General features: G+C 53.9%; 25 non-coding genes across 25 annotated transcripts; all 25 read right to left on the bottom strand.

Moving 5' to 3' along the window:
• Positions 1-422: 422 nt before the first annotated feature.
• Trnal-uag lies at positions 423-504 on the bottom strand. Its single transcript has one exon. It is a non-coding gene; the product is annotated as a tRNA-Leu (tRNA).
• Positions 505-1,251: 747 nt separating this feature from the next.
• Trnah-gug lies at positions 1,252-1,323 on the bottom strand. The gene has a single exon. It is a non-coding gene; the product is annotated as a tRNA-His (tRNA).
• A 386-nt stretch (positions 1,324-1,709) lies between these two features.
• On the bottom strand, positions 1,710-1,781 carry Trnae-cuc. Its single transcript has one exon. It is a non-coding gene; the product is annotated as a tRNA-Glu (tRNA).
• A 445-nt stretch (positions 1,782-2,226) lies between these two features.
• Trnal-uag lies at positions 2,227-2,308 on the bottom strand. Its single transcript has one exon. It is a non-coding gene; the product is annotated as a tRNA-Leu (tRNA).
• Positions 2,309-3,055: 747 nt separating this feature from the next.
• Trnah-gug lies at positions 3,056-3,127 on the bottom strand. Its single transcript has one exon. It is a non-coding gene; the product is annotated as a tRNA-His (tRNA).
• Positions 3,128-3,513: 386 nt separating this feature from the next.
• Positions 3,514-3,585, bottom strand: Trnae-cuc. The gene has a single exon. It is a non-coding gene; the product is annotated as a tRNA-Glu (tRNA).
• Positions 3,586-4,030: 445 nt separating this feature from the next.
• Positions 4,031-4,112, bottom strand: Trnal-uag. The gene has a single exon. It is a non-coding gene; the product is annotated as a tRNA-Leu (tRNA).
• A 747-nt stretch (positions 4,113-4,859) lies between these two features.
• Trnah-gug lies at positions 4,860-4,931 on the bottom strand. Its single transcript has one exon. It is a non-coding gene; the product is annotated as a tRNA-His (tRNA).
• Positions 4,932-5,317: 386 nt separating this feature from the next.
• Positions 5,318-5,389, bottom strand: Trnae-cuc. The gene has a single exon. It is a non-coding gene; the product is annotated as a tRNA-Glu (tRNA).
• A 445-nt stretch (positions 5,390-5,834) lies between these two features.
• Positions 5,835-5,916, bottom strand: Trnal-uag. Its single transcript has one exon. It is a non-coding gene; the product is annotated as a tRNA-Leu (tRNA).
• A 747-nt stretch (positions 5,917-6,663) lies between these two features.
• On the bottom strand, positions 6,664-6,735 carry Trnah-gug. The gene has a single exon. It is a non-coding gene; the product is annotated as a tRNA-His (tRNA).
• Positions 6,736-7,121: 386 nt separating this feature from the next.
• On the bottom strand, positions 7,122-7,193 carry Trnae-cuc. The gene has a single exon. It is a non-coding gene; the product is annotated as a tRNA-Glu (tRNA).
• Positions 7,194-7,638: 445 nt separating this feature from the next.
• Positions 7,639-7,720, bottom strand: Trnal-uag. Its single transcript has one exon. It is a non-coding gene; the product is annotated as a tRNA-Leu (tRNA).
• A 747-nt stretch (positions 7,721-8,467) lies between these two features.
• Trnah-gug lies at positions 8,468-8,539 on the bottom strand. Its single transcript has one exon. It is a non-coding gene; the product is annotated as a tRNA-His (tRNA).
• Positions 8,540-8,925: 386 nt separating this feature from the next.
• On the bottom strand, positions 8,926-8,997 carry Trnae-cuc. Its single transcript has one exon. It is a non-coding gene; the product is annotated as a tRNA-Glu (tRNA).
• A 445-nt stretch (positions 8,998-9,442) lies between these two features.
• On the bottom strand, positions 9,443-9,524 carry Trnal-uag. The gene has a single exon. It is a non-coding gene; the product is annotated as a tRNA-Leu (tRNA).
• A 747-nt stretch (positions 9,525-10,271) lies between these two features.
• Positions 10,272-10,343, bottom strand: Trnah-gug. Its single transcript has one exon. It is a non-coding gene; the product is annotated as a tRNA-His (tRNA).
• A 386-nt stretch (positions 10,344-10,729) lies between these two features.
• On the bottom strand, positions 10,730-10,801 carry Trnae-cuc. Its single transcript has one exon. It is a non-coding gene; the product is annotated as a tRNA-Glu (tRNA).
• A 445-nt stretch (positions 10,802-11,246) lies between these two features.
• Positions 11,247-11,328, bottom strand: Trnal-uag. The gene has a single exon. It is a non-coding gene; the product is annotated as a tRNA-Leu (tRNA).
• Positions 11,329-12,075: 747 nt separating this feature from the next.
• Positions 12,076-12,147, bottom strand: Trnah-gug. Its single transcript has one exon. It is a non-coding gene; the product is annotated as a tRNA-His (tRNA).
• A 386-nt stretch (positions 12,148-12,533) lies between these two features.
• Positions 12,534-12,605, bottom strand: Trnae-cuc. Its single transcript has one exon. It is a non-coding gene; the product is annotated as a tRNA-Glu (tRNA).
• Positions 12,606-13,050: 445 nt separating this feature from the next.
• Positions 13,051-13,132, bottom strand: Trnal-uag. Its single transcript has one exon. It is a non-coding gene; the product is annotated as a tRNA-Leu (tRNA).
• Positions 13,133-13,879: 747 nt separating this feature from the next.
• Positions 13,880-13,951, bottom strand: Trnah-gug. Its single transcript has one exon. It is a non-coding gene; the product is annotated as a tRNA-His (tRNA).
• Positions 13,952-14,337: 386 nt separating this feature from the next.
• Positions 14,338-14,409, bottom strand: Trnae-cuc. Its single transcript has one exon. It is a non-coding gene; the product is annotated as a tRNA-Glu (tRNA).
• Positions 14,410-14,854: 445 nt separating this feature from the next.
• Trnal-uag lies at positions 14,855-14,936 on the bottom strand. Its single transcript has one exon. It is a non-coding gene; the product is annotated as a tRNA-Leu (tRNA).
• Positions 14,937-15,329: the final 393 nt, after the last annotated feature.

Here is a 15,329-nt window from a genome sequence, read left to right on the forward strand (position 1 = left end):
GCGAACGCAGCAGCCGCCCACGGTTAACTGACGACAACTGTAAAAAATCCACTCTCTCGCGTTATAGAACGGCGTGCTCCGGACGCATTTCGTGGAGACGAACGCCAGCAATGATGAGAGCAAAAGGTGCCTACAAATCCTGTCGTTGCACCACGCACTGTTCTACGACAATTCACCAAGCAGACGCTCACGCGTTGTTGTGTTGTTTCCTTTGCGGGCAATGAGTGCATCTGCCTTCGACACAGGAAACATTACACGTTCGGCAGCTGTGGGATTGGAACCCACGCCTCCGAAGAGAATGGTGCCTGAAACCAGCGCCTTAGACCGCTCGGCCACGCTACCTACACAACACGCGCGTCACAAGAGCTGCGTCCTACCCCACGAGATCACACCGCAACGGCACAAAAATGAGACGTAAAAAGTGGCAACGGTGGGATTCGAACCCACGCCTCCGGAGAGACTGGTGCCTAAAACCAGCGCCTTAGACCGCTCGGCCACGTTACCGTTGGACCAGCAGCGGCAAAACGTTTCGTTTGTACTACAAAGATCACTTCGAAATGGAAGTATCTTGGCAATCGCCGTGCCATGTATTTCCACTGCTCTCCCACTGGAAGCGTCTCTTTAGGCCATCCACAGCAAGAAAAAGCCGTGCCCGCCGTATGGTAGCGACGCCACTTGTCTGTAGCTGTCGCAGTTAAGGAGACAGCGTCAAGAGACGTTTTCGTGCCGTGACCAGGTTTCGAACCTGGGCTTTCCTTAACCACTAAAGTATCGTAGCTGTAACTGTCAGACGGAGTTAGAATGCTCCATGTATCAAACATATGTGAGCTCAAGGAGGTTACACTTGAAGGAAAAGCGGCAGGTTAACGCGATCACATCAAAACCCCCGGCAGCTACGGGATTCGAAACCGCGCCTACAGAGAGACTGGTGCCTTAAACCAGCGCCTTAAAGCGCTCGGCCACGCTACATGCGCTGCTTGGTGCGCCAGTGTTCCTAGCATTTGTAGAAACAGTGCACGCCACAGCTTCCTGTTCTGCTGCGACTGGCTGCTCATCCATCGCACTTCAAACGACTGCCCTTTTCGACTACAGAGAGCAGCGGACGTCTGCGCTCTGGGAGGCGACATTACGTGTTGGGGATGAAGTGGTAGTGCTAACTGCGGCCTGCGGAACACAAGTGAAAAAATCAAGAGAGTACTGTCATTTCGAGTACTCGCCATTGCAACGGCAGCAAGGCAAAACTTTCAAAATTGCCGTGACCAGGATTCGAACCTGGGTTATTGCGGCCACAACGCAATGTCCTAACCACTAGACGATCACGGCCATGGCCACGGAGGCGCCCGCGAAGGCAGCTGGCTGCAATGCAAGTGGCGATACCCAGCAAAGCCTAGGCCAAGGTGTACGCCACAGCAGTGTCAGACACGGTCTCCATCACATGTATACGAGCAAATGAACGTGCCTGCGCTGTCAGGACTCTAACTACAGTGGTTAGCTGCATTCACCTCCGTGGCAATGTCTTGCAGTCCTCCAAGCCTCTTGACTACAGGTACCGGTATGTGGCTCGATAACAAGTGGATAGACGCCGCATCTCTCTCGCCGTCAGGTGTTGCCGCGAGTCATACTTAACGTAGCTTTCTGCACGCGTCAGCGTAGCGTCAGTCGAGCAAAGTCGAGACAAGTCGCATAGGAGGAGCAAGAAAAACGCGCAAGTCCGGTACCGGGAATCGAACCCGGGCCTCCTCGTTGAGAGCCAGGTATCCTAGCCACTAGACCAAACCGGATAACGACGGAAGTGCTCTTTCCAGCGAACGCAGCAGCCGCCCACGGTTAACTGACGACAACTGTAAAAAATCCACTCTCTCGCGTTATAGAACGGCGTGCTCCGGACGCATTTCGTGGAGACGAACGCCAGCAATGATGAGAGCAAAAGGTGCCTACAAATCCTGTCGTTGCACCACGCACTGTTCTACGACAATTCACCAAGCAGACGCTCACGCGTTGTTGTGTTGTTTCCTTTGCGGGCAATGAGTGCATCTGCCTTCGACACAGGAAACATTACACGTTCGGCAGCTGTGGGATTGGAACCCACGCCTCCGAAGAGAATGGTGCCTGAAACCAGCGCCTTAGACCGCTCGGCCACGCTACCTACACAACACGCGCGTCACAAGAGCTGCGTCCTACCCCACGAGATCACACCGCAACGGCACAAAAATGAGACGTAAAAAGTGGCAACGGTGGGATTCGAACCCACGCCTCCGGAGAGACTGGTGCCTAAAACCAGCGCCTTAGACCGCTCGGCCACGTTACCGTTGGACCAGCAGCGGCAAAACGTTTCGTTTGTACTACAAAGATCACTTCGAAATGGAAGTATCTTGGCAATCGCCGTGCCATGTATTTCCACTGCTCTCCCACTGGAAGCGTCTCTTTAGGCCATCCACAGCAAGAAAAAGCCGTGCCCGCCGTATGGTAGCGACGCCACTTGTCTGTAGCTGTCGCAGTTAAGGAGACAGCGTCAAGAGACGTTTTCGTGCCGTGACCAGGTTTCGAACCTGGGCTTTCCTTAACCACTAAAGTATCGTATCTGTAACTGTCAGACGGAGTTAGAATGCTCCATGTATCAAACATATGTGAGCTCAAGGAGGTTACACTTGAAGGAAAAGCGGCAGGTTAACGCGATCACATCAAAACCCCCGGCAGCTACGGGATTCGAAACCGCGCCTACAGAGAGACTGGTGCCTTAAACCAGCGCCTTAAAGCGCTCGGCCACGCTACATGCGCTGCTTGGTGCGCCAGTGTTCCTAGCATTTGTAGAAACAGTGCACGCCACAGCTTCCTGTTCTGCTGCGACTGGCTGCTCATCCATCGCACTTCAAACGACTGCCCTTTTCGACTACAGAGAGCAGCGGACGTCTGCGCTCTGGGAGGCGACATTACGTGTTGGGGATGAAGTGGTAGTGCTAACTGCGGCCTGCGGAACACAAGTGAAAAAATCAAGAGAGTACTGTCATTTCGAGTACTCGCCATTGCAACGGCAGCAAGGCAAAACTTTCAAAATTGCCGTGACCAGGATTCGAACCTGGGTTATTGCGGCCACAACGCAATGTCCTAACCACTAGACGATCACGGCCATGGCCACGGAGGCGCCCGCGAAGGCAGCTGGCTGCAATGCAAGTGGCGATACCCAGCAAAGCCTAGGCCAAGGTGTACGCCACAGCAGTGTCAGACACGGTCTCCATCACATGTATACGAGCAAATGAACGTGCCTGCGCTGTCAGGACTCTAACTACAGTGGTTAGCTGCATTCACCTCCGTGGCAATGTCTTGCAGTCCTCCAAGCCTCTTGACTACAGGTACCGGTATGTGGCTCGATAACAAGTGGATAGACGCCGCATCTCTCTCGCCGTCAGGTGTTGCCGCGAGTCATACTTAACGTAGCTTTCTGCACGCGTCAGCGTAGCGTCAGTCGAGCAAAGTCGAGACAAGTCGCATAGGAGGAGCAAGAAAAACGCGCAAGTCCGGTACCGGGAATCGAACCCGGGCCTCCTCGTTGAGAGCCAGGTATCCTAGCCACTAGACCAAACCGGATAACGACGGAAGTGCTCTTTCCAGCGAACGCAGCAGCCGCCCACGGTTAACTGACGACAACTGTAAAAAATCCACTCTCTCGCGTTATAGAACGGCGTGCTCCGGACGCATTTCGTGGAGACGAACGCCAGCAATGATGAGAGCAAAAGGTGCCTACAAATCCTGTCGTTGCACCACGCACTGTTCTACGACAATTCACCAAGCAGACGCTCACGCGTTGTTGTGTTGTTTCCTTTGCGGGCAATGAGTGCATCTGCCTTCGACACAGGAAACATTACACGTTCGGCAGCTGTGGGATTGGAACCCACGCCTCCGAAGAGAATGGTGCCTGAAACCAGCGCCTTAGACCGCTCGGCCACGCTACCTACACAACACGCGCGTCACAAGAGCTGCGTCCTACCCCACGAGATCACACCGCAACGGCACAAAAATGAGACGTAAAAAGTGGCAACGGTGGGATTCGAACCCACGCCTCCGGAGAGACTGGTGCCTAAAACCAGCGCCTTAGACCGCTCGGCCACGTTACCGTTGGACCAGCAGCGGCAAAACGTTTCGTTTGTACTACAAAGATCACTTCGAAATGGAAGTATCTTGGCAATCGCCGTGCCATGTATTTCCACTGCTCTCCCACTGGAAGCGTCTCTTTAGGCCATCCACAGCAAGAAAAAGCCGTGCCCGCCGTATGGTAGCGACGCCACTTGTCTGTAGCTGTCGCAGTTAAGGAGACAGCGTCAAGAGACGTTTTCGTGCCGTGACCAGGTTTCGAACCTGGGCTTTCCTTAACCACTAAAGTATCGTATCTGTAACTGTCAGACGGAGTTAGAATGCTCCATGTATCAAACATATGTGAGCTCAAGGAGGTTACACTTGAAGGAAAAGCGGCAGGTTAACGCGATCACATCAAAACCCCCGGCAGCTACGGGATTCGAAACCGCGCCTACAGAGAGACTGGTGCCTTAAACCAGCGCCTTAAAGCGCTCGGCCACGCTACATGCGCTGCTTGGTGCGCCAGTGTTCCTAGCATTTGTAGAAACAGTGCACGCCACAGCTTCCTGTTCTGCTGCGACTGGCTGCTCATCCATCGCACTTCAAACGACTGCCCTTTTCGACTACAGAGAGCAGCGGACGTCTGCGCTCTGGGAGGCGACATTACGTGTTGGGGATGAAGTGGTAGTGCTAACTGCGGCCTGCGGAACACAAGTGAAAAAATCAAGAGAGTACTGTCATTTCGAGTACTCGCCATTGCAACGGCAGCAAGGCAAAACTTTCAAAATTGCCGTGACCAGGATTCGAACCTGGGTTATTGCGGCCACAACGCAATGTCCTAACCACTAGACGATCACGGCCATGGCCACGGAGGCGCCCGCGAAGGCAGCTGGCTGCAATGCAAGTGGCGATACCCAGCAAAGCCTAGGCCAAGGTGTACGCCACAGCAGTGTCAGACACGGTCTCCATCACATGTATACGAGCAAATGAACGTGCCTGCGCTGTCAGGACTCTAACTACAGTGGTTAGCTGCATTCACCTCCGTGGCAATGTCTTGCAGTCCTCCAAGCCTCTTGACTACAGGTACCGGTATGTGGCTCGATAACAAGTGGATAGACGCCGCATCTCTCTCGCCGTCAGGTGTTGCCGCGAGTCATACTTAACGTAGCTTTCTGCACGCGTCAGCGTAGCGTCAGTCGAGCAAAGTCGAGACAAGTCGCATAGGAGGAGCAAGAAAAACGCGCAAGTCCGGTACCGGGAATCGAACCCGGGCCTCCTCGTTGAGAGCCAGGTATCCTAGCCACTAGACCAAACCGGATAACGACGGAAGTGCTCTTTCCAGCGAACGCAGCAGCCGCCCACGGTTAACTGACGACAACTGTAAAAAATCCACTCTCTCGCGTTATAGAACGGCGTGCTCCGGACGCATTTCGTGGAGACGAACGCCAGCAATGATGAGAGCAAAAGGTGCCTACAAATCCTGTCGTTGCACCACGCACTGTTCTACGACAATTCACCAAGCAGACGCTCACGCGTTGTTGTGTTGTTTCCTTTGCGGGCAATGAGTGCATCTGCCTTCGACACAGGAAACATTACACGTTCGGCAGCTGTGGGATTGGAACCCACGCCTCCGAAGAGAATGGTGCCTGAAACCAGCGCCTTAGACCGCTCGGCCACGCTACCTACACAACACGCGCGTCACAAGAGCTGCGTCCTACCCCACGAGATCACACCGCAACGGCACAAAAATGAGACGTAAAAAGTGGCAACGGTGGGATTCGAACCCACGCCTCCGGAGAGACTGGTGCCTAAAACCAGCGCCTTAGACCGCTCGGCCACGTTACCGTTGGACCAGCAGCGGCAAAACGTTTCGTTTGTACTACAAAGATCACTTCGAAATGGAAGTATCTTGGCAATCGCCGTGCCATGTATTTCCACTGCTCTCCCACTGGAAGCGTCTCTTTAGGCCATCCACAGCAAGAAAAAGCCGTGCCCGCCGTATGGTAGCGACGCCACTTGTCTGTAGCTGTCGCAGTTAAGGAGACAGCGTCAAGAGACGTTTTCGTGCCGTGACCAGGTTTCGAACCTGGGCTTTCCTTAACCACTAAAGTATCGTATCTGTAACTGTCAGACGGAGTTAGAATGCTCCATGTATCAAACATATGTGAGCTCAAGGAGGTTACACTTGAAGGAAAAGCGGCAGGTTAACGCGATCACATCAAAACCCCCGGCAGCTACGGGATTCGAAACCGCGCCTACAGAGAGACTGGTGCCTTAAACCAGCGCCTTAAAGCGCTCGGCCACGCTACATGCGCTGCTTGGTGCGCCAGTGTTCCTAGCATTTGTAGAAACAGTGCACGCCACAGCTTCCTGTTCTGCTGCGACTGGCTGCTCATCCATCGCACTTCAAACGACTGCCCTTTTCGACTACAGAGAGCAGCGGACGTCTGCGCTCTGGGAGGCGACATTACGTGTTGGGGATGAAGTGGTAGTGCTAACTGCGGCCTGCGGAACACAAGTGAAAAAATCAAGAGAGTACTGTCATTTCGAGTACTCGCCATTGCAACGGCAGCAAGGCAAAACTTTCAAAATTGCCGTGACCAGGATTCGAACCTGGGTTATTGCGGCCACAACGCAATGTCCTAACCACTAGACGATCACGGCCATGGCCACGGAGGCGCCCGCGAAGGCAGCTGGCTGCAATGCAAGTGGCGATACCCAGCAAAGCCTAGGCCAAGGTGTACGCCACAGCAGTGTCAGACACGGTCTCCATCACATGTATACGAGCAAATGAACGTGCCTGCGCTGTCAGGACTCTAACTACAGTGGTTAGCTGCATTCACCTCCGTGGCAATGTCTTGCAGTCCTCCAAGCCTCTTGACTACAGGTACCGGTATGTGGCTCGATAACAAGTGGATAGACGCCGCATCTCTCTCGCCGTCAGGTGTTGCCGCGAGTCATACTTAACGTAGCTTTCTGCACGCGTCAGCGTAGCGTCAGTCGAGCAAAGTCGAGACAAGTCGCATAGGAGGAGCAAGAAAAACGCGCAAGTCCGGTACCGGGAATCGAACCCGGGCCTCCTCGTTGAGAGCCAGGTATCCTAGCCACTAGACCAAACCGGATAACGACGGAAGTGCTCTTTCCAGCGAACGCAGCAGCCGCCCACGGTTAACTGACGACAACTGTAAAAAATCCACTCTCTCGCGTTATAGAACGGCGTGCTCCGGACGCATTTCGTGGAGACGAACGCCAGCAATGATGAGAGCAAAAGGTGCCTACAAATCCTGTCGTTGCACCACGCACTGTTCTACGACAATTCACCAAGCAGACGCTCACGCGTTGTTGTGTTGTTTCCTTTGCGGGCAATGAGTGCATCTGCCTTCGACACAGGAAACATTACACGTTCGGCAGCTGTGGGATTGGAACCCACGCCTCCGAAGAGAATGGTGCCTGAAACCAGCGCCTTAGACCGCTCGGCCACGCTACCTACACAACACGCGCGTCACAAGAGCTGCGTCCTACCCCACGAGATCACACCGCAACGGCACAAAAATGAGACGTAAAAAGTGGCAACGGTGGGATTCGAACCCACGCCTCCGGAGAGACTGGTGCCTAAAACCAGCGCCTTAGACCGCTCGGCCACGTTACCGTTGGACCAGCAGCGGCAAAACGTTTCGTTTGTACTACAAAGATCACTTCGAAATGGAAGTATCTTGGCAATCGCCGTGCCATGTATTTCCACTGCTCTCCCACTGGAAGCGTCTCTTTAGGCCATCCACAGCAAGAAAAAGCCGTGCCCGCCGTATGGTAGCGACGCCACTTGTCTGTAGCTGTCGCAGTTAAGGAGACAGCGTCAAGAGACGTTTTCGTGCCGTGACCAGGTTTCGAACCTGGGCTTTCCTTAACCACTAAAGTATCGTATCTGTAACTGTCAGACGGAGTTAGAATGCTCCATGTATCAAACATATGTGAGCTCAAGGAGGTTACACTTGAAGGAAAAGCGGCAGGTTAACGCGATCACATCAAAACCCCCGGCAGCTACGGGATTCGAAACCGCGCCTACAGAGAGACTGGTGCCTTAAACCAGCGCCTTAAAGCGCTCGGCCACGCTACATGCGCTGCTTGGTGCGCCAGTGTTCCTAGCATTTGTAGAAACAGTGCACGCCACAGCTTCCTGTTCTGCTGCGACTGGCTGCTCATCCATCGCACTTCAAACGACTGCCCTTTTCGACTACAGAGAGCAGCGGACGTCTGCGCTCTGGGAGGCGACATTACGTGTTGGGGATGAAGTGGTAGTGCTAACTGCGGCCTGCGGAACACAAGTGAAAAAATCAAGAGAGTACTGTCATTTCGAGTACTCGCCATTGCAACGGCAGCAAGGCAAAACTTTCAAAATTGCCGTGACCAGGATTCGAACCTGGGTTATTGCGGCCACAACGCAATGTCCTAACCACTAGACGATCACGGCCATGGCCACGGAGGCGCCCGCGAAGGCAGCTGGCTGCAATGCAAGTGGCGATACCCAGCAAAGCCTAGGCCAAGGTGTACGCCACAGCAGTGTCAGACACGGTCTCCATCACATGTATACGAGCAAATGAACGTGCCTGCGCTGTCAGGACTCTAACTACAGTGGTTAGCTGCATTCACCTCCGTGGCAATGTCTTGCAGTCCTCCAAGCCTCTTGACTACAGGTACCGGTATGTGGCTCGATAACAAGTGGATAGACGCCGCATCTCTCTCGCCGTCAGGTGTTGCCGCGAGTCATACTTAACGTAGCTTTCTGCACGCGTCAGCGTAGCGTCAGTCGAGCAAAGTCGAGACAAGTCGCATAGGAGGAGCAAGAAAAACGCGCAAGTCCGGTACCGGGAATCGAACCCGGGCCTCCTCGTTGAGAGCCAGGTATCCTAGCCACTAGACCAAACCGGATAACGACGGAAGTGCTCTTTCCAGCGAACGCAGCAGCCGCCCACGGTTAACTGACGACAACTGTAAAAAATCCACTCTCTCGCGTTATAGAACGGCGTGCTCCGGACGCATTTCGTGGAGACGAACGCCAGCAATGATGAGAGCAAAAGGTGCCTACAAATCCTGTCGTTGCACCACGCACTGTTCTACGACAATTCACCAAGCAGACGCTCACGCGTTGTTGTGTTGTTTCCTTTGCGGGCAATGAGTGCATCTGCCTTCGACACAGGAAACATTACACGTTCGGCAGCTGTGGGATTGGAACCCACGCCTCCGAAGAGAATGGTGCCTGAAACCAGCGCCTTAGACCGCTCGGCCACGCTACCTACACAACACGCGCGTCACAAGAGCTGCGTCCTACCCCACGAGAACACACCGCAACGGCACAAAAATGAGACGTAAAAAGTGGCAACGGTGGGATTCGAACCCACGCCTCCGGAGAGACTGGTGCCTAAAACCAGCGCCTTAGACCGCTCGGCCACGTTACCGTTGGACCAGCAGCGGCAAAACGTTTCGTTTGTACTACAAAGATCACTTCGAAATGGAAGTATCTTGGCAATCGCCGTGCCATGTATTTCCACTGCTCTCCCACTGGAAGCGTCTCTTTAGGCCATCCACAGCAAGAAAAAGCCGTGCCCGCCGTATGGTAGCGACGCCACTTGTCTGTAGCTGTCGCAGTTAAGGAGACAGCGTCAAGAGACGTTTTCGTGCCGTGACCAGGTTTCGAACCTGGGCTTTCCTTAACCACTAAAGTATCGTATCTGTAACTGTCAGACGGAGTTAGAATGCTCCATGTATCAAACATATGTGAGCTCAAGGAGGTTACACTTGAAGGAAAAGCGGCAGGTTAACGCGATCACATCAAAACCCCCGGCAGCTACGGGATTCGAAACCGCGCCTACAGAGAGACTGGTGCCTTAAACCAGCGCCTTAAAGCGCGCGGCCACGCTACATGCGCTGCTTGGTGCGCCAGTGTTCCTAGCATTTGTAGAAACAGTGCACGCCACAGCTTCCTGTTCTGCTGCGACTGGCTGCTCATCCATCGCACTTCAAACGACTGCCCTTTTCGACTACAGAGAGCAGCGGACGTCTGCGCTCTGGGAGGCGACATTACGTGTTGGGGATGAAGTGGTAGTGCTAACTGCGGCCTGCGGAACACGAGTGAAAAAATCAAGAGAGTACTGTCATTTCGAGTACTCGCCATTGCAACGGCAGCAAGGCAAAACTTTCAAAATTGCCGTGACCAGGATTCGAACCTGGGTTATTGCGGCCACAACGCAATGTCCTAACCACTAGACGATCACGGCCATGGCCACGGAGGCGCCCGCGAAGGCAGCTGGCTGCAATGCAAGTGGCGATACCCAGCAAAGCCTAGGCCAAGGTGTACGCCACAGCAGTGTCAGACACGGTCTCCATCACATGTATACGAGCAAATGAACGTGCCTGCGCTGTCAGGACTCTAACTACAGTGGTTAGCTGCATTCACCTCCGTGGCAATGTCTTGCAGTCCTCCAAGCCTCTTGACTACAGGTACCGGTATGTGGCTCGATAACAAGTGGATAGACGCCGCATCTCTCTCGCCGTCAGGTGTTGCCGCGAGTCATACTTAACGTAGCTTTCTGCACGCGTCAGCGTAGCGTCAGTCGAGCAAAGTCGAGACAAGTCGCATAGGAGGAGCAAGAAAAACGCGCAAGTCCGGTACCGGGAATCGAACCCGGGCCTCCTCGTTGAGAGCCAGGTATCCTAGCCACTAGACCAAACCGGATAACGACGGAAGTGCTCTTTCCAGCGAACGCAGCAGCCGCCCACGGTTAACTGACGACAACTGTAAAAAATCCACTCTCTCGCGTTATAGAACGGCGTGCTCCGGACGCATTTCGTGGAGACGAACGCCAGCAATGATGAGAGCAAAAGGTGCCTACAAATCCTGTCGTTGCACCACGCACTGTTCTACGACAATTCACCAAGCAGACGCTCACGCGTTGTTGTGTTGTTTCCTTTGCGGGCAATGAGTGCATCTGCCTTCGACACAGGAAACATTACACGTTCGGCAGCTGTGGGATTGGAACCCACGCCTCCGAAGAGAATGGTGCCTGAAACCAGCGCCTTAGACCGCTCGGCCACGCTACCTACACAACACGCGCGTCACAAGAGCTGCGTCCTACCCCACGAGATCACACCGCAACGGCACAAAAATGAGACGTAAAAAGTGGCAACGGTGGGATTCGAACCCACGCCTCCGGAGAGACTGGTGCCTAAAACCAGCGCCTTAGACCGCTCGGCCACGTTACCGTTGGACCAGCAGCGGCAAAACGTTTCGTTTGTACTACAAAGATCACTTCGAAATGGAAGTATCTTGGCAATCGCCGTGCCATGTATTTCCACTGCTCTCCCACTGGAAGCGTCTCTTTAGGCCATCCACAGCAAGAAAAAGCCGTGCCCGCCGTATGGTAGCGACGCCACTTGTCTGTAGCTGTCGCAGTTAAGGAGACAGCGTCAAGAGACGTTTTCGTGCCGTGACCAGGTTTCGAACCTGGGCTTTCCTTAACCACTAAAGTATCGTATCTGTAACTGTCAGACGGAGTTAGAATGCTCCATGTATCAAACATATGTGAGCTCAAGGAGGTTACACTTGAAGGAAAAGCGGCAGGTTAACGCGATCACATCAAAACCCCCGGCAGCTACGGGATTCGAAACCGCGCCTACAGAGAGACTGGTGCCTTAAACCAGCGCCTTAAAGCGCTCGGCCACGCTACATGCGCTGCTTGGTGCGCCAGTGTTCCTAGCATTTGTAGAAACAGTGCACGCCACAGCTTCCTGTTCTGCTGCGACTGGCTGCTCATCCATCGCACTTCAAACGACTGCCCTTTTCGACTACAGAGAGCAGCGGACGTCTGCGCTCTGGGAGGCGACATTACGTGTTGGGGATGAAGTGGTAGTGCTAACTGCGGCCTGCGGAACACAAGTGAAAAAATCAAGAGAGTACTGTCATTTCGAGTACTCGCCATTGCAACGGCAGCAAGGCAAAACTTTCAAAATTGCCGTGACCAGGATTCGAACCTGGGTTATTGCGGCCACAACGCAATGTCCTAACCACTAGACGATCACGGCCATGGCCACGGAGGCGCCCGCGAAGGCAGCTGGCTGCAATGCAAGTGGCGATACCCAGCAAAGCCTAGGCCAAGGTGTACGCCACAGCAGTGTCAGACACGGTCTCCATCACATGTATACGAGCAAATGAACGTGCCTGCGCTGTCAGGACTCTAACTACAGTGGTTAGCTGCATTCACCTCCGTGGCAATGTCTTGCAGTCCTCCAAGCCTCTTGACTACAGGTACCGGTATGTGGCTCGATAACAAGTGGATAGACGCCGCATCTCTCTCGCCGTCAGGTGTTGCCGCGAGTCATACTTAACGTAGCTTTCTGCACGCGTCAGCGTAGCGTCAGTCGAGCAAAGTCGAGACAAGTCGCATAGGAGGAGCAAGAAAAACGCGCAAGTCCGGTACCGGGAATCGAACCCGGGCCTCCTCGTTGAGAGCCAGGTATCCTAGCCACTAGACCAAACCGGATAACGACGGAAGTGCTCTTTCCAGCGAACGCAGCAGCCGCCCACGGTTAACTGACGACAACTGTAAAAAATCCACTCTCTCGCGTTATAGAACGGCGTGCTCCGGACGCATTTCGTGGAGACGAACGCCAGCAATGATGAGAGCAAAAGGTGCCTACAAATCCTGTCGTTGCACCACGCACTGTTCTACGACAATTCACCAAGCAGACGCTCACGCGTTGTTGTGTTGTTTCCTTTGCGGGCAATGAGTGCATCTGCCTTCGACACAGGAAACATTACACGTTCGGCAGCTGTGGGATTGGAACCCACGCCTCCGAAGAGAATGGTGCCTGAAACCAGCGCCTTAGACCGCTCGGCCACGCTACCTACACAACACGCGCGTCACAAGAGCTGCGTCCTACCCCACGAGAACACACCGCAACGGCACAAAAATGAGACGTAAAAAGTGGCAACGGTGGGATTCGAACCCACGCCTCCGGAGAGACTGGTGCCTAAAACCAGCGCCTTAGACCGCTCGGCCACGTTACCGTTGGACCAGCAGCGGCAAAACGTTTCGTTTGTACTACAAAGATCACTTCGAAATGGAAGTATCTTGGCAATCGCCGTGCCATGTATTTCCACTGCTCTCCCACTGGAAGCGTCTCTTTAGGCCATCCACAGCAAGAAAAAGCCGTGCCCGCCGTATGGTAGCGACGCCACTTGTCTGTAGCTGTCGCAGTTAAGGAGACAGCGTCAAGAGACGTTTTCGTGCCGTGACCAGGTTTCGAACCTGGGCTTTCCTTAACCACTAAAGTATCGTATCTGTAACTGTCAGACGGAGTTAGAATGCTCCATGTATCAAACATATGTGAGCTCAAGGAGGTTACACTTGAAGGAAAAGCGGCAGGTTAACGCGATCACATCAAAACCCCCGGCAGCTACGGGATTCGAAACCGCGCCTACAGAGAGACTGGTGCCTTAAACCAGCGCCTTAAAGCGCGCGGCCACGCTACATGCGCTGCTTGGTGCGCCAGTGTTCCTAGCATTTGTAGAAACAGTGCACGCCACAGCTTCCTGTTCTGCTGCGACTGGCTGCTCATCCATCGCACTTCAAACGACTGCCCTTTTCGACTACAGAGAGCAGCGGACGTCTGCGCTCTGGGAGGCGACATTACGTGTTGGGGATGAAGTGGTAGTGCTAACTGTGGCCTGCGGAACACGAGTGAAAAATTCAAGAGAGTACTGTCATTTCGAGTACTCGCCATTGCAACGGCAGCAAGGCAAAACTTTCAAAATTGCCGTGACCAGGATTCGAACCTGGGTTATTGCGGCCACAACGCAATGTCCTAACCACTAGACGATCACGGCCATGGCCACGGAGGCGCCCGCGAAGGCAGCTGGCTGCAATGCAAGTGGCGATACCCAGCAAAGCCTAGGCCAAGGTGTACGCCACAGCAGTGTCAGACACGGTCTCCATCACATGTATACGAGCAAATGAACGTGCCTGCGCTGTCAGGACTCTAACTACAGTGGTTAGCTGCATTCACCTCCGTGGCAATGTCTTGCAGTCCTCCAAGCCTCTTGACTACAGGTACCGGTATGTGGCTCGATAACAAGTGGATAGACGCCGCATCTCTCTCGCCGTCAGGTGTTGCCGCGAGTCATACTTAACGTAGCTTTCTGCACGCGTCAGCGTAGCGTCAGTCGAGCAAAGTCGAGACAAGTCGCATAGGAGGAGCAAGAAAAACGCGCAAGTCCGGTACCGGGAATCGAACCCGGGCCTCCTCGTTGAGAGCCAGGTATCCTAGCCACTAGACCAAACCGGATAACGACGGAAGTGCTCTTTCCAGCGAACGCAGCAGCCGCCCACGGTTAACTGACGACAACTGTAAAAAATCCACTCTCTCGCGTTATAGAACGGCGTGCTCCGGACGCATTTCGTGGAGACGAACGCCAGCAATGATGAGAGCAAAAGGTGCCTACAAATCCTGTCGTTGCACCACGCACTGTTCTACGACAATTCACCAAGCAGACGCTCACGCGTTGTTGTGTTGTTTCCTTTGCGGGCAATGAGTGCATCTGCCTTCGACACAGGAAACATTACACGTTCGGCAGCTGTGGGATTGGAACCCACGCCTCCGAAGAGAATGGTGCCTGAAACCAGCGCCTTAGACCGCTCGGCCACGCTACCTACACAACACGCGCGTCACAAGAGCTGCGTCCTACCCCACGAGAACACACCGCAACGGCACAAAAATGAGACGTAAAAAGTGGCAACGGTGGGATTCGAACCCACGCCTCCGGAGAGACTGGTGCCTAAAACCAGCGCCTTAGACCGCTCGGCCACGTTACCGTTGGACCAGCAGCGGCAAAACGTTTCGTTTGTACTACAAAGATCACTTCGAAATGGAAGTATCTTGGCAATCGCCGTGCCATGTATTTCCACTGCTCTCCCACTGGAAGCGTCTCTTTAGGCCATCCACAGCAAGAAAAAGCCGTGCCCGCCGTATGGTAGCGACGCCACTTGTCTGTAGCTGTCGCAGTTAAGGAGACAGCGTCAAGAGACGTTTTCGTGCCGTGACCAGGTTTCGAACCTGGGCTTTCCTTAACCACTAAAGTATCGTATCTGTAACTGTCAGACGGAGTTAGAATGCTCCATGTATCAAACATATGTGAGCTCAAGGAGGTTACACTTGAAGGAAAAGCGGCAGGTTAACGCGATCACATCAAAACCCCCGGCAGCTAC

Source organism: Schistocerca piceifrons, unplaced genomic scaffold (genome assembly GCF_021461385.2).
Source record: "Schistocerca piceifrons isolate TAMUIC-IGC-003096 unplaced genomic scaffold, iqSchPice1.1 HiC_scaffold_690, whole genome shotgun sequence".
Classification (NCBI taxonomy): domain Eukaryota; kingdom Metazoa; phylum Arthropoda; class Insecta; order Orthoptera; family Acrididae; genus Schistocerca; species Schistocerca piceifrons.